Source organism: Myxine glutinosa, chromosome 12 (genome assembly GCF_964187855.1).
Source record: "Myxine glutinosa chromosome 12, kmMyxGlut1.1, whole genome shotgun sequence".
NCBI classification, from domain to species: Eukaryota; Metazoa; Chordata; class Myxini; order Myxiniformes; family Myxinidae; genus Myxine; species Myxine glutinosa.
The window spans coordinates 10,393,876-10,408,504 of record NC_136272.1 but is presented as its reverse complement, the minus strand read 5'-3'; positions in this window follow the sequence as shown (position 1 = coordinate 10,408,504).

Genomic DNA, 14,629 nt, shown 5'->3' with positions numbered 1-14,629 from the left:
CAGGTTTCCTCACCTGACCCCACCCAAAAACAAGAGGTGTTTATGCATACAATATTACCCTGACTATTCTGTCTATAAATTACATACACTGCTCATCAGCGTAATATGTAACAAAACGACTTACTCTGACAGGTCCCTGTTACAATGTTACATGGCAATCTAACTTACTCAAAACACACTGACCATGCTACACTTACCATAGTCCAGCTACGGATCCCCCATTCCCCATAGCAATACTTTTGTAATAAAAGGTAATAAAAGTGAAGTCTCCATCTTGTCTCCATCTCTCTAAGCATCTTGTTCAATAGTCAACTTAAGTTATTGGATAATTTTCCTGCATTCTAATTTAGCATTCTTGCTTTTTTTTTTCCTGCATTCTAATTTTGCATTCTTACTTTTTTCCCTAGCATCTTGTTCAAAAGTCACCTTAAGTTATTGGATAATTTTCCTGCATTCGAATTTAGCATTCTTGCTTTTTCCCTGCATTCTAATTTAGCATTCTTGCTTTTTATGGCATAGCCCAGAGGGCAATGCTATCTGCAACAGCGTTTGTCTGTCCGTCTGGTGCATTCATGTATGTCCCTCACAAACGTCCACCAATCAGAGCTGAGGATCTGGTCACATGACAGTGGAACAGCAGATCCTCGACTCAGCAACAGTTCCAAGCCCAGCTACGCCGTTGTCAGACTATCAGTCTTGTTTCCCTGCATTCCAATTTAGCATTGTTGCTTTAATCAACATTTGTGTACTCATACTTTTTACCCTCGCCAGAGGAGAGGGTATTGCATTTGAGTCAGTTTGTTTGTCTGTTTGTCTATCTGTTTGTTTGTCCGCACAGAATAAATATGATTTTCTCTGCAACCGTTGGTCCGATTGACAGGAAATTTTCACCACAGGTGCAACTCCACCTGTATAATTTTAAAATAATTATGACATCATCGGTCACGTGGTTCGGCCGCCATCTTGGAAAAATCGAAAAACTTTGCACCTCCATATCCTGGAAAGCGCTGAATAGAAAAAATTGAGACATGGCTCATTGTAAAGAACTCTCCATGCGGAATAAAATATGTTAATGATGATGTTCATGGGTGCCTCCACTATGACGTCATAATTCGACAAATACAAAAACTTCATCCAATCCAGATGAAATTTCTTGAGCGCCATGTCGGCATAAACTGGTGGAGAAAAAAAAATGATGATGACGTCATCGGTCACGTGGTTCGGCCACCATCTTGGAAAAACCGAAAAACTTTGCACCTCCATATCTCCGAAAACGCTAAATAGAAAAAATTGAGACATGGCTCATTGTAAAGAACTCTCGATGGGGAATAAAATGTGTTGATGATGATGTCATAGGTGCCTCCATTATGATGTCATAATTCGACAAGTACAAAACTTCATCCAATCAAGATGAAATTTCTTGAGCATAATATAGGAATGCATTTATTTAGAAAAAAAATAATGATGACGTCATCGGTTATGTGGTTCGGCCGCGATATTTGTTTTAACACAAAAGCCTTAAAAAAAATACTGAAAATACATCCTGGCGAGGGTTTGCTAGCTCTGATTGCTCTTTTTCTTGTTCGATGTGTCATTGACTCGCAGAGAGCCTCACATTTTGCTTTTCTCCCCAAGTGCATTATGGTGCCTTCATTCAGGGGTTTTCACTAGTGCTACCTTTGATCCCTTCCTTATCGACGACACAATATATTTGGACTCCCTCAGGATCAGCTTTATCGTCCTTGGGAGATACTTTAGCCAATCAGTCTGAGTCATATTTCGCATGAAGGATACCTGACCTAAGGAAGACTACCTGCATCTGTTGAGACACATATATGTATATGTATAAATGTACATTGTTACGTTTATGGGGGTAGGTAAGATAATACCGTAGGAAAGGCAGGATTGAATAGGAAATAGTGTGGACCATGTGATGTGTAGGAGCACATCGATATACATAAGTAGGGAAAAATGTAGCTTAAGGTTGTGTTTAAATGTCATCATAAGAGGAATGATGCCGTGTTAATTAGTAGTAGGGTTTAAGATTGCCCTGTTTGTGATACCCTCTGTGGCCATCCCTAACATTTCTAACAACCGCCGGCCAAGCATAACATCAGCCGGCTAGTATTCACGCTCCATGGATACATACAGCAAAGGCACGCCTCGGAGAGGCGGAGCTACATTGGTCTTATGGGCTGGGAATGGGACCGATAGGCCTGTACAATGTACATATATATATATATATATATATATATATATATATATATATATATATATATATGTATATATATATATATATATATATATATATATATATGTATATATATATATATACATATATATATATATATATATATATATATATATATATATATATATATATATATCTATATATATATAATTTTATATAATTTTATATATATATATATATATATATATATATATATATATATATATATATATATATATATATATATATACATATATATATATACATATATATATACATATATAACCTGAATGCACTGTATATATATATATATATATATATATATATATATATATATATATATATATATATATATATATATATTGTTGCGGAGATGAGGACTGTATTTTTTTTGATTGTGTGCTGTATGATTATTATTATTGTTTATTCTGCACCCCCCTACCTCCGGAGCTGTGTAAAGGTGAAAGGGCGTCCCATAGTCCACAAGCATACACGTCAACCAATCATAGAATATCCATGTTCGATAGTTATATCTTATTCTGTGTTTTAGGATAAGGCTGTGTCTCCCATTAATTGAAAGTACTCCATTGCACCGGTGAAAGAGATAGATTCCCTTCATTCCCACTCCCAACACTTCCATTCCCCCCCTTTCCGTCAATTGCAATTCGCATTGCCAACTGCAGGTTGGGCGGTTTTCCCTTCATCCGCCATTGACCACGAGGCAGGGTTGGGGGAAGGAAGGCGGGTCCCCACCTCGTCAGAGAGGGGAGGAGTGAGCCAGCCCCACTCGACCAACCATGAGCCAGGGGTTTGGCTAGAGAGGGGGGAGGAAGAGCGATCGGGGAGGTTCGCAAAGGTTGAGGGGCGGGGCCTATATAACCCACAGCGCGACGCTCCCCCAGGCAGTCGAGCTTTGAAGAAGAAAGAGAGGCACTGAGAGTTGGTCTGAGTCGGTTGCCAGAGGAGGGTCAGTGGTTGCGTTGGTTGCGGTGGTAAGAAGTCGGTGGTGAGAAGTGGTGGCTTCGAGGGGTCAGTGGTTGCGTTGGTCGCGTTGAGTTGTCAATGGTGAGGAGACACCAGGGCCAGGAGAGAGAAGGTGCCAAGAGCCATTACCAGCAGTTGTGCCAGAGACGGCAGACGCGCCCTGAGCTGAGCCAGAGAGGCAGCGTTGACTCCACCAGGCAGCTTCAACCCGTTACCCCGCGGGGACCAAATAGCGGTGGCATCGGTGGCCGTCGAGGTCCAGCCGACGTCCCGTGCGGGATCAAGCCCGAACCATCTGCCCCCAGCTGAACCTTCCCATTCCTCCTTCCAACATTCATTCCATCCATCCTTCTTGTATACGTGAGTTTGTTCTGTTTGTGCTGTCCTGGGTTAATTAAGCTGTATAAGTTAATAATTGCACTGTGTCTCTAATCCTTCTGTATATTATTTTATTATCTTTCCTTCTCCTTGGTTACTTTGAGCATGTAAATAGTAGGAATAAATTTAGTGGTATTTCCAACCTTTTCTTGGCCTTCGTTTTCCTCTTTACATTGCGTCGTTTATGTCTTTTCCCCATTGACTAGCTGTGGTGTGATCCGGCCAAAGTCCTGGGTGAATCGGGTGAGTCAGGGATCCTGTTAGGTCGCGGCAATACCAAACCGCTCGGTAACTAACATCTTAAACCGCGATCTATAACAATTGGTGTCTGGGAGTGGGATTCGAGGCCCGAACCAAATTTTTAAAACGAATAGAGAAAAAAAAAATTTTGGTCAAAATTACGAGCTGCCGAAATTTGTTTTGTTTAAAGCAAAACCCGAATTTTGAAATCGCGCCATGGCTGGGCAAGGCGACGGGATGCCGGTGGGAGAGCTAGAAGAGGGGTTAGGAGTAACCCAGGATCAAATGGAGGGGAGCAATGAGGAGGCGGTTGAGGGAGTATCAGACGCACAAAATAGCGTCGTTGCGCCCGACATTACGGGCACGCAAAATGGCGCCTCGCTGATCACGGCGACCGCGCCCGCGACCGTGGCAGCGCCCCTGGTGGATTCGAACCTTTTCCTCCTGCAAATGAGGGCCTTTATGGAAAAAATGGGTGAGCGATTGGAGGGCCAAATGGGGGTAATGGGGAGCCGGATGGATGCTCAGAGTGAGCAATTGGGGGTAATGGGAAACCAAATGGGGGTAATGAGGGACGAAGTAAGGGGTACCGGTGAGGAGTTAGACAAGAAATTTGGGAAGTTAGACAATAATTTTGAGGAGTTAGACAAGAAATTTGGGAAGTTAGACAATAATTTTGAGGAGTTAGACAAGAAATTTGGGAAGTTAGACAATAATTTTGAGGGGTTAGACAACGGGATAAAAGAGGTGAGACATGGGTTAACGGGGGTGGAAAATAGAATGGCTGCCCAGGAGAATCAGATAGAGGGGATGAAAAATGGGTTAATGGGGCTAGAAAATAGGATGGAGGACAAATTGCGGAAGATAGGGGAGCAATCCGCCCGAGAAATTAAACAAATGGGAGAGCAGATAGAGGAGGTAAAAATCGGGGTAGAAACCAAACTGGATGCTCAGAGGGATGAATTGGGACAGATGAGGGTGGCATCTACAAAAGAGATGGGGGAGATGAAGGAGGAGGGAGATACGACGGGGTGTGGGTGAGGAGGTTTCGGGGCTACGCGAGGAGGTAAAGCGAGGCGAATATATATATTGTTATAGATCGCGGTTTAAGATGTTAGTTACCGAGCGGTTTGGTATTGCCGCGACCTAACAGGATCCCTGACTCACCCGATTCACCCAGGACTCTCGGCCGGATCGCACCACAGCTAGTCAATGGGGAAAAGACAAAAACGACGCAATGTAAAGAGGAAAACGAAGGCCAAGAAAAGGTTGGAAATACCACTAAATTTATTCCTACTATTTACATGCTCAAAGTAACCAAGGAGAAGGAAAGATAATAAAATAATATACAGAAGGATTAGAGACACAGTGCAATTATTAACTTATACAGCTTAATTAACCCAGGACAGCACAAACAGAACAAACTCACGTATACAAGAAGGATGGATGGAATGAATGTTGGAAGGAGGAATGGGAAGGTTCAGCTGGGGGCAGATGGTTCGGGCTTGATCCCGCACGGGACGTCGGCTGGACCTCGACGGCCACCGATGCCACCGCTATTTGGTCCCTGCGGGGTAACGGGTTGAAGCTGCCTGGTGGAGTCAACGCTGCCTCTCTGGCTCAGCTCAGGGCGCGTCTGCCGTCTCTGGCACAACTGCTGGTAATGGCTCTTGGCACCTTCTCTCTCCTGGCCCTGGTGTCTCCTCACCATTGACAACTCAACGCGACCAACGCAACCACTGACCCCTCGACGCCACCACTTCTCACCACCGACTTCTTACCACCGCAACCAACGCAACCACTGACCCTCCTCTGGCAACCGACTCAGACCAACTCTCAGTGCCTCTCTTTCTTCTTCAAAGCTCGACTGCCTGGGGGAGCGTCGCGCTGTGGGTTATATAGGCCCCGCCCCTCAACCTTTGCGAACCTCCCCGATCGCTCTTCCTCCGCCCTCTCTAGCCAAACCCCTGGCTCATGGTTGGTCGAGTGGGGCTGGCTCACTCCTCCCCTCTATGACAAGGTGGAGACACGCCTTTCTTCCCCAACCCTGCCTCGTGGCCAATGGCGGCAATTGGATCGGAGGTAATTGGCGATGGGAATGGAAGGGAATCTATCTCTTTCACTGGTGCAATGGAGTACTTTCAATTAATGGGAGACACAGCCTTATCCTAAAACACAGAATAAGATATAACTACCGAACATGGATATTCTATGATTGGCTGACGTGTATGCTTGTGGACTATGGGACGCCCTTTCACCTTTACACAGCTCCGGAGGTAGGGGGGTGCAGAATAAACAATAATAATAATCATACAGCACACAATCAAAAAAAATACAGTCCTCATCTCCGCAACAATATATATATATATATATAGATATATAAATATATATATATATATATATATATATATATATATATATATATATATACTTGTATATATATATATATATGTATGTATATATTGTAGCGGCTGCCGCTGGGTTTTCACAATCGCCTTGCACCTATCAAGGACGCGGAGCGATCACCATGCCGGGCTCGTCCAGGACGCCCGGGCAGGATCGCCCTCAACTTGCCAGGCCGCAGCCAGGACGTGGGGCCACGCCCCCTGGCGCCGGGCCTGGGCAAACCCTCCGGGATAATAGTTATATATATTGCTGCCCGATAAACGGGTTTTCAGAGTGCCTGAGTGTTTGATTTGATTAAAGCAACTCGGATGAATTCCAGTTTTTTGTCGCGTCCATTCTTCCGATCGACGTGGGAGCCCCAGCTCCTTCATTGGTGACCTACCGACATGGACACGGCAGTCGCCCTTAAACTGCCTACCTTCTGGGAGGCTCACGCGGCGGTTTGGTTCGCACAGGCGGAGTCCCTGTTCGCCCTGCGAGGCATCACGGCCGACGACACCCGCTTCCACCATGTGGTAGCTGCGCTCGGTTCGGCTACCGCGTCCCGCGCCCTGAGCCTCCTCGAGAGCCCGCCAGCCGCTGACAAATACGGCGCGATTAAGAAGCTTCTCCTCGATGCTTTCGCCCTCCCATCGGCGGAACGCGCACGGCGTCTGCTCGAACTGCCTGATCTCGGCGACACGCGCCCTTCCGAGCGAATGGACTACATGCTTTCACTGCTCGGCGAGCACTCTCCGGCATTCCTGTTCCGGGAGCTGTTCCTCCGTCAGCTGCCTAACCCGGTACGCCTCGCCCTGGCAAGCACGACGATCACAGATCCCCGGGCTCTTGCCAGAGAAGCCGACAAGATCTCCGCCGCAGGACAGCGCGTCGCAGCGGCGACATGGGACCCACCGCCGTCCGACGCAACACCCATGGCGCCCGAGCACCCAGCACGGTCGACGGCCGAACTGCCGACGCAATTGGCGGCCGCTACACCGCGCCGACCACCTGCAGCACGACGACCGGGGCCTCCACCTGACCAAGCGTGGTGTTACTATCATGCCAGGTTCGGACAGAAGGCCCGGACATGCCGACCCCCGTGCACCTTCGGCAGGCCGGGAAACGGCCGGGCCGGCGTTCATTACCAGCCATGAGCGCCGGCCACATGGGCAACTTACTGTTCATCACGGATAAAGCGTCCGGACGGCGCTTCCTGTGCGACACCGGCGCCCAACTGAGCGTCATACCCGCCTCTGACCAGGACAGGCAATCCGCGGTTTGCGGCCCCTCCTTGGTTGCGGCCAACGGATCGACCATCCGCACCTTCGGCCCCGCGCAACGTCACCCTCTGCTTCGGCGGCCAACGCTTTGCTTGGACGTTTGTAACCGCAAACGTGCCCATGGCTCTGCTAGGCGCCGACTTCCTTTGCGCACACGGACTGCTGGTGGACGTCCAACGGCGTCGTTTAATCAACGCCGAAACCTTCAGCTCCCTGGTATGCACATTGAGCAGCTCCGCGCCGACCGAGCTGGCATGCACCGTCCCGGCGGCGAACGAGTTTGCTCGCCTGCTCACGGAGTTCCCGGCCCTCACGCGGCCGACGTTTTCGGCCGTCGCAGTACGGCATGGGATCGAGCACCACATACCAACCACGGGCCCGCCGGTCTACGCCAGGGCCCGCCGCCTCGACCCAGCCAAGCTCGCCGTAGCGAAGGCCGAATTCGACGCGTTGGAGCACCTCGGCATCGTGCGGCGCTCCGATAGCGCGTGGGCCTCGCCACTGCACATCGTGCCCAAGCCGGGGGGTGGATGGCGCCCGTGTGGCGACTACCGCCGTCTCAATGACGCTACCACCCCCCGACAGGTACCCGATCCCGCATATCCAAGACTTCTCCGCCCGTCTCGCGGGACGGGTCATTTTTTCGAAAATTGATCTCATACGGGGATATCACCAGGTACCTGTCAGGGCGGCCGACGTCCCTAAAACGGCAGTCATCACGCCGTTCGGCTTATTCGAATTCTTGCGGATGCCGTTTGGTCTCAAGAACGCGGCTCAGGCGTTCCAGCGCTTGATGGACGGCGTGCTGCATGACCTGCCGTTCCTTTTCGTTTACCTGGACGACATCCTCGTCGCCAGCACGTCCCGGGCCGAGCACCTCCTCCACCTCCGAACACTGTTCGGGCGCCTCAGCGAGCACGGCCTCATCGTCAACCCGGCCAAATGCCACTTCGGCACGACGGCCGTTGATTTTTTGGGCCACCACATCACCAAGAACGGGGCCGTGCCGCTGCCAACCAAGGTCGAGGCCATCACCACGTTCCCGCGTCCCCGCACCATAAAGGCCCTGCAGGAATTCCTGGGAATGGTGAATTTTTATCACCGCTTCGTGCCCCGCGCTGCTCAACTCATGCGGCCCCTCTACGAAGCCCTCCGGGGCAAGCCGGCCAAGCACGACATCGCCTGGTCCGCAGCAATGGATGCGGCCTTCCAACGCTCAAAGCGGGCCCTCGCCGACGCAACACTGCTCGCTCACCCGGTGCTCAACGCTCCCATCGCCCTCACCACGGATGCCTCCGACTACGCGGTGGGCGCCGTACATGAGCAATGGGTGAACGGGGTTTGGCAGCCACTCGCTTTTTTCAGCCGGCAGCTCCGGCCGAACGAGCTCAAATACAGCACGTTTGACCGGGAGCTCCTCGGTCTACACCTGGCCGTCCGCCATTTCCGCCACCTCCTGGAGGGCCGACCTTTCACGGCGTTCGTCGACCACAAGCCGTTGGTTTACGCCATGGCCAAGGTCACGGAGCCATGGTCGGCCCGCCAACAGCGCCACCTCTCCGCCTTGTCGGAGTTTACCACGGACATCCGGCATGTCGCCGGCAAAAACAACGCCGTGGCCGACTGTCTTTCCCGGGCCAGCGCGAACGCGGTCCACCTGGGCGTGGATTTTGCGCTTATGGCGGCGGACCAAACCACCGACACCACGGTGCAAGCCCTCCGGGCGGCGGACACGGGCCTCCGCCTGGCCGACATCCCCTGCGCGGACACTGTCCTGCTCTGCGACGTCTCCCAAGGCCAGCCTCGCCCCATCGTGCCCGTCACCTGGCAACGCCGCATCTTCGCCTCCCTCCACGGCCTTTCCCACCCGGGCCGGAAAGCTTCCCAGAAGCTGGTGTCGGCGCGTTTCGTCTGGCACGGCCTTCGTCGGGAGGTCCACGATTGGACCAGCACCTGCACGGCCTGCCAACGGGCCAAGGTCCACCGACACACCCAGGCCCCGCTGGCACCTTTCACCGTGCCCGAACGACGTTTCGACCACGTCAACGTGGATCTGGTGGGCCCCCTCCCCCCGTCACGGGGGTTCACACACCTGCTCACCATGGTGGACAGGACCACCAGGTGGCCGGAGGCCGTTCCCCTCGTCTCCACCACCACCGCCGACGTGGCGCAGGCTTTCATCGCCACCTGGGTCGCCCGCTTCGGCGCACCGGCGGACATCTCGTCAGACCGCGGACCACAGTTCACCTCCGAGCTGTGGGGCACGGTCGCCCGCAACCTGGGGGTCAAGCTCCACCGTACTACGGCCTACCACCCCCAAGCAAACGGGTTGTGCGAGCGATTGCACCGCTCCATGAAGGCCGCGCTCATGGCCGGCCTTCAAGACGGCGGTTGGGCCGACCGGCTGCCGTGGGTCCTTTTGGGCCTCCGCACGGCCCCCAAGGAGGACCTCCAGGCATCCACCGCCGAGCTTGTCTATGGCCAGGCGCTACGCGTCCCGGGCGAATTCGTGCCCGACGCTACCAGTCCCTGGTCCGCAGCTCACCAGCGCTCGGACCTCCAGGAGGCCGCCCGACGGTTTGCCCCCTTGCCAACATCCCACCACGGTGACCCCCAGTCCTACGTCCCCCCAGCACTCCGCACAGCGGAGTATGTTTTTGTGCGTCACGACGCACATCGGTGGCCACTCCAGCCGCCGTACGACGGGCCCTTCCGGGTGCTGCGACGGGACGACAAGTCGTTCGTCATCGACATCGGCGGCAGGTCGGACCGGATTGCGGTGGACCGCCTCAAGCCGGCGCACGTGGACGTCGACCACCCACCACGGGTGGCCCTTCCGCCGCGGCGAGGCCGCCCCCCGTCCATGGTGCCCCCCACTCGACCGCCCACCACCTCACCGGGCCCCCTCCCACGACCCGCCAGGGGTCGCTTCGGCCGGGTCATCAGGACCCCCCCTCAAATTGACCCTGCCGGTGCAAGTCGATTCTGGGGGGACGTGTGTAGCGGCTGCCGCTGGGTTTTCACAATCGCCTTGCACCTATCAAGGACGCGGAGCGATCACCATGCCGGGCTCGTCCAGGACGCCCGGGCAGGCCCGCGCTCAACTTGCCAGGCCTCGGTCGGGACGCCCGGGCATGCCCGGGCATGCCCGGGCAGGCTCGCCCTCAACTTGCCAGGCCGCAGCCAGGACGCGGGGCCACGCCCCCTGGCGCCGGGCCTGGGCAAACCCTCCGGGATAATAGTTATATATATTGCTGCCCGATAAACGGGTTTTCAGAGTGCCTGAGTGTTTGATTTGATTAAAGCAACTCGGATGAATTCCAGTTTTTTGTCGCGTCCATTCTTCCGATCGACGTGGGAGCCCCAGCTCCTTCAATATATATATATATCTATCTATAATTCCAGTAATCTGTGTGTGTGTGTGTGTGTGTGTGTGTGTGTGTGTGTGTGTGTGTGTGTGTGTGTGTGTGTGTGTCTGTGTGTCTGTGTGTTTGTCTGTGACCGCTGTTTCTCGACAACCACGGGTCCGATATACTTGAAACTTGCCAGGTATATTGCTGGGGACCCGAGGATGTGCCTTTTCAAGGTTTGAAATTAATCGGACAAGTAGTTACCGAGCTATGGCGATTTAGCCGTTCGCCGTTCGCTTTGGCGTTGCGAATGGACCAAACCATTTCATGTAAATAGAGGGGGGGGGTTCTGTGGTCGTTGCGAATGGACCAAACCATTTCATGTAAATAGAGGGGGGGATTGTCACCGTACTCGCAAGCCGTTCGCTTTGGCTTTGCGAATGGACCAAACCATTTCATGTAAATAGAGGGGGGGGATATAATTTTAGATATATATATAGTACGGGCATGCCCTAGTATCTATAATTCCAGTAATCTCTGTGTGTCTGTGTGTTTGTGTGTTTGTCTGTGACCGCTGTTTCTCGACAACCACGGGTCCGATATACTTGAAACTTGCCAGGTATATTGCTGGGGACCCGAGGATGTGCCTTTTCAAGGTTTCATATTAATCGGACAAGTAGTTACCGAGCTATGTCCAAAAAACGATTCAACCAATTCAACCAATCAGAGAGCAGCGAGCTATCACGTGTGCCGAACGTGGCGAACAGACTCTGCCTCGGACGGCACATTTGAGAGCGTATTCATTTATTTCACGTTGGCAAACTATGTTGGCGCTATGTTGGCGTTAAACTATGTTTTAAAACTAATTAAAACTACTTTGCGATTCATCGTAACTGCGATATGCGACCTTCCGGACAGTGAAGACTGCACTTCCGGCAGCCAATCACAGAACACGTTGTTGCGTAGGCGTGGCCGATGTGAGAGCGAGCCGATCCGAGCGCGTGCGCCATTACGGTTCGTAATTCGATTTCTTCCGGAGAAAATAATAATTTCTCGATTTCTTATGCGCATTATTTCTCCCAATTCAGTCAGAGCGAAGGGCGGAAGCGAAGAGCGTTGTTTTTTTTGTTTACGGGCGTACGGGCGTACGGGCGGGGTAGAGCGTACGGGTAGCGTTTTTTTTTTTTTTTTGGCAAGGAACGGGCACCCACGTACGGGCACGTCCTAGTATCTATAATTCCAGTAATCTCTGTGTGTGTGTGTGTATGTGTGTGTGTCTGTGTGTCTGTGACCGCTGTTTCTCGACAACCACGGGTCCGATATACTTGAAACTTGCCAGGTATATTGCTGGGGACCTGAGGATGTGCCTTTTCAAGGTTTCATATTAATCGGAGAAGTAGTTACCGAGCTATGGCGATTTATTTACCCGTACTCGCAAGCCGTTCGCTTTGGCTTTGCGAATGGACCAAACCATTTCATGTAAATAGAGGGGGGGGGGGGGTTCTACCGTACTCGCAAGCCGTTCGCTTTGGCTTTGCGAATGGACCAAACCATTTCATGTAAATAGAGGGGGGGGGGGGATTGTCACCGTACTCGCAAGCCGTTCGCTTTGGCTTTGCGAATGGACCAAACCATTTCATGTAAATAGAGGGGGGGGATATAATTTTAGATATATATATAGTACGGGCATGCCCTAGTATATATAAATGAATGAATGAATGATCGTTTTAAGGCCAATTTCCCCGCTAGAGCGGGGGTTAGCCTTGCGGGCCCCATGACAATCATGGTTCCCTGTTTGAGGCAATGTTTTATGGCCGGATGCCCTTCCTGACGCCAACCCTTAGTCGCCTCTTACGATGCGCAGGGATACGGTGTACCTATTACAAATCGGGATACACACCGGGAGAGACATCGGGGTACAGAGAGAGAGAGAGAGCCAAACTGTGACCCCTGCCACAAAGCCCAGGAGAGAGAGAAAGAGAGCAAGAGAGAGAGAGAGAGAGAGAGAGAGAGAGAGAGAGAGAGAGAGAGAGAGAGAGAGAGAGAGAGAGAGAGAGAGAGAGAGAGAGAGAGAGAGAGAGAGAGAGAGAGAGAGAGAGAGAGAGAAAGAGAAAGAAAGAGGGAAACAGAAAGAAAGAGCAATCACGAGATGCGTTCCTTTTATCTCGTGTATGTGTGTGTATATGTCGAGATCATGCCATTGGTTGTGCCTCATGTAATTGTGGTTTGTATTTAATAGTGGTTGCTTTGTGAAAAGGATTAAGCTTACTATGTTCCCTCTTGTTTTGAACTATGTTTTATTGTCCAACTGTGCCAAAAAATGTAGAAAGATAGTGAAACCACTTGCTCTGTTAGACCCCCTCGTGAAAACGCGTCTGTCTGTCCTTGACCAAAAAGCCAGCATGGAAGATAAGTTTTGAGAATGTCACGGTGCTCTTGTGCTCTTTCTCCCGCATCTCTCCCTTTGCTCATGCCAAAGAAGATAGGGTTTCGGTGGGAGATGTCGAGCCAGTTTTCCTTTGTCCGTGCTCATTTTTCAGCGGAGATTTTTTGTATAATTCTGTGTATATAAAGAAACTCTGGGTTGCCAATTTTCTAGGAGTGTATGTGGCCATGCTGTTCAATTGTGAATGGTATGACTCTTACACCCTCCACAGCGCTGTGATATTGGTTCATCATTCAATCTTGTTATCCCAGGAACTCAAGGTGTGGAACATGGTTCTATTCTCCTCAGGTTGGTGTCAGAAGTGGGATCCGACTCTGAACGATATTTGGGAGGCAGACCCTGTGGGGACACAGCGGAGAGGCTGGCCAGCACTGATTCGATTAACGTGAGCTTTCATACTGAGGGGTCTTTCCAAATTGAGCTCCGTTCACTCACCCAGGCTGTCTGTCTTCTATTTCGTCGTTCCGTGCTTGGATCACGAACAAAATTGGAATCTGGTGTGTAAGTACAGGCCTATTTGGCTCGGGTAACAAGTTGTCTATTGATGAACCAAGAAATGGGGGTCAGTTAGCAAAAAGGGGGGACTTCTTGGTAAAGCCAAGAACTTCCCAGGCAGGGCAGTCTAGAGACAAGATGGAGTTGATGGGGTTGATAGTAACCAGAGAAAGTATTGGCTGAGGGCTAACGAAGACCCAAGGAGGATGGCCAGGATAAGTTAGACAAGTTAGAAGTGCTATACAACTACAAGCATTGACCGCGAGTTAGCGCCGCGGGAGGACCGGATTAGGGAAATATCAGCGCGGTAAATTAAAAGGCAGGATTTTTCGGTGGATGGCCTCGGGGCGCTTCCTTGCGCCTTGTACGCATCACGAGCTGCTTCTTGCAAATGGAGGTCGTGCTGCCGTGCGCTGGGAGCGACCACCTGGGCGCATGGACGGGAAAATGTTCCGTGCACGTTAATTAAATATCTTAAGGGAGATTAAGGTATGTCGGAGTAATACTCAATCTGAAGTAAACTAGAATGATTTGAGTTCTGGAGACGGAGTGCGTGTATTCGACGCATTCGGGTGGCCGAGTCAGGCGAATAAAGGATTAAAATGAGCCAGGTAAGAAAATGATGCAACCAGCCGCATCGGGTGGTTGCACCTTTATGAAAAACTGAAGATGAGGGAAAGAATAACGTGCGGAGTTGCCGCATGGGAATGCAGCCCGGCTAGCATGGAGGCCGGCGAGATAAGCAGAAGATTGGGAGAGACCCAAAAATCCTGTGAACAGGTGCGGTTGGGATTGAGACGGACGAGTGTGGGAGAGCCGTCTGGAGAGAAAGGCGCAT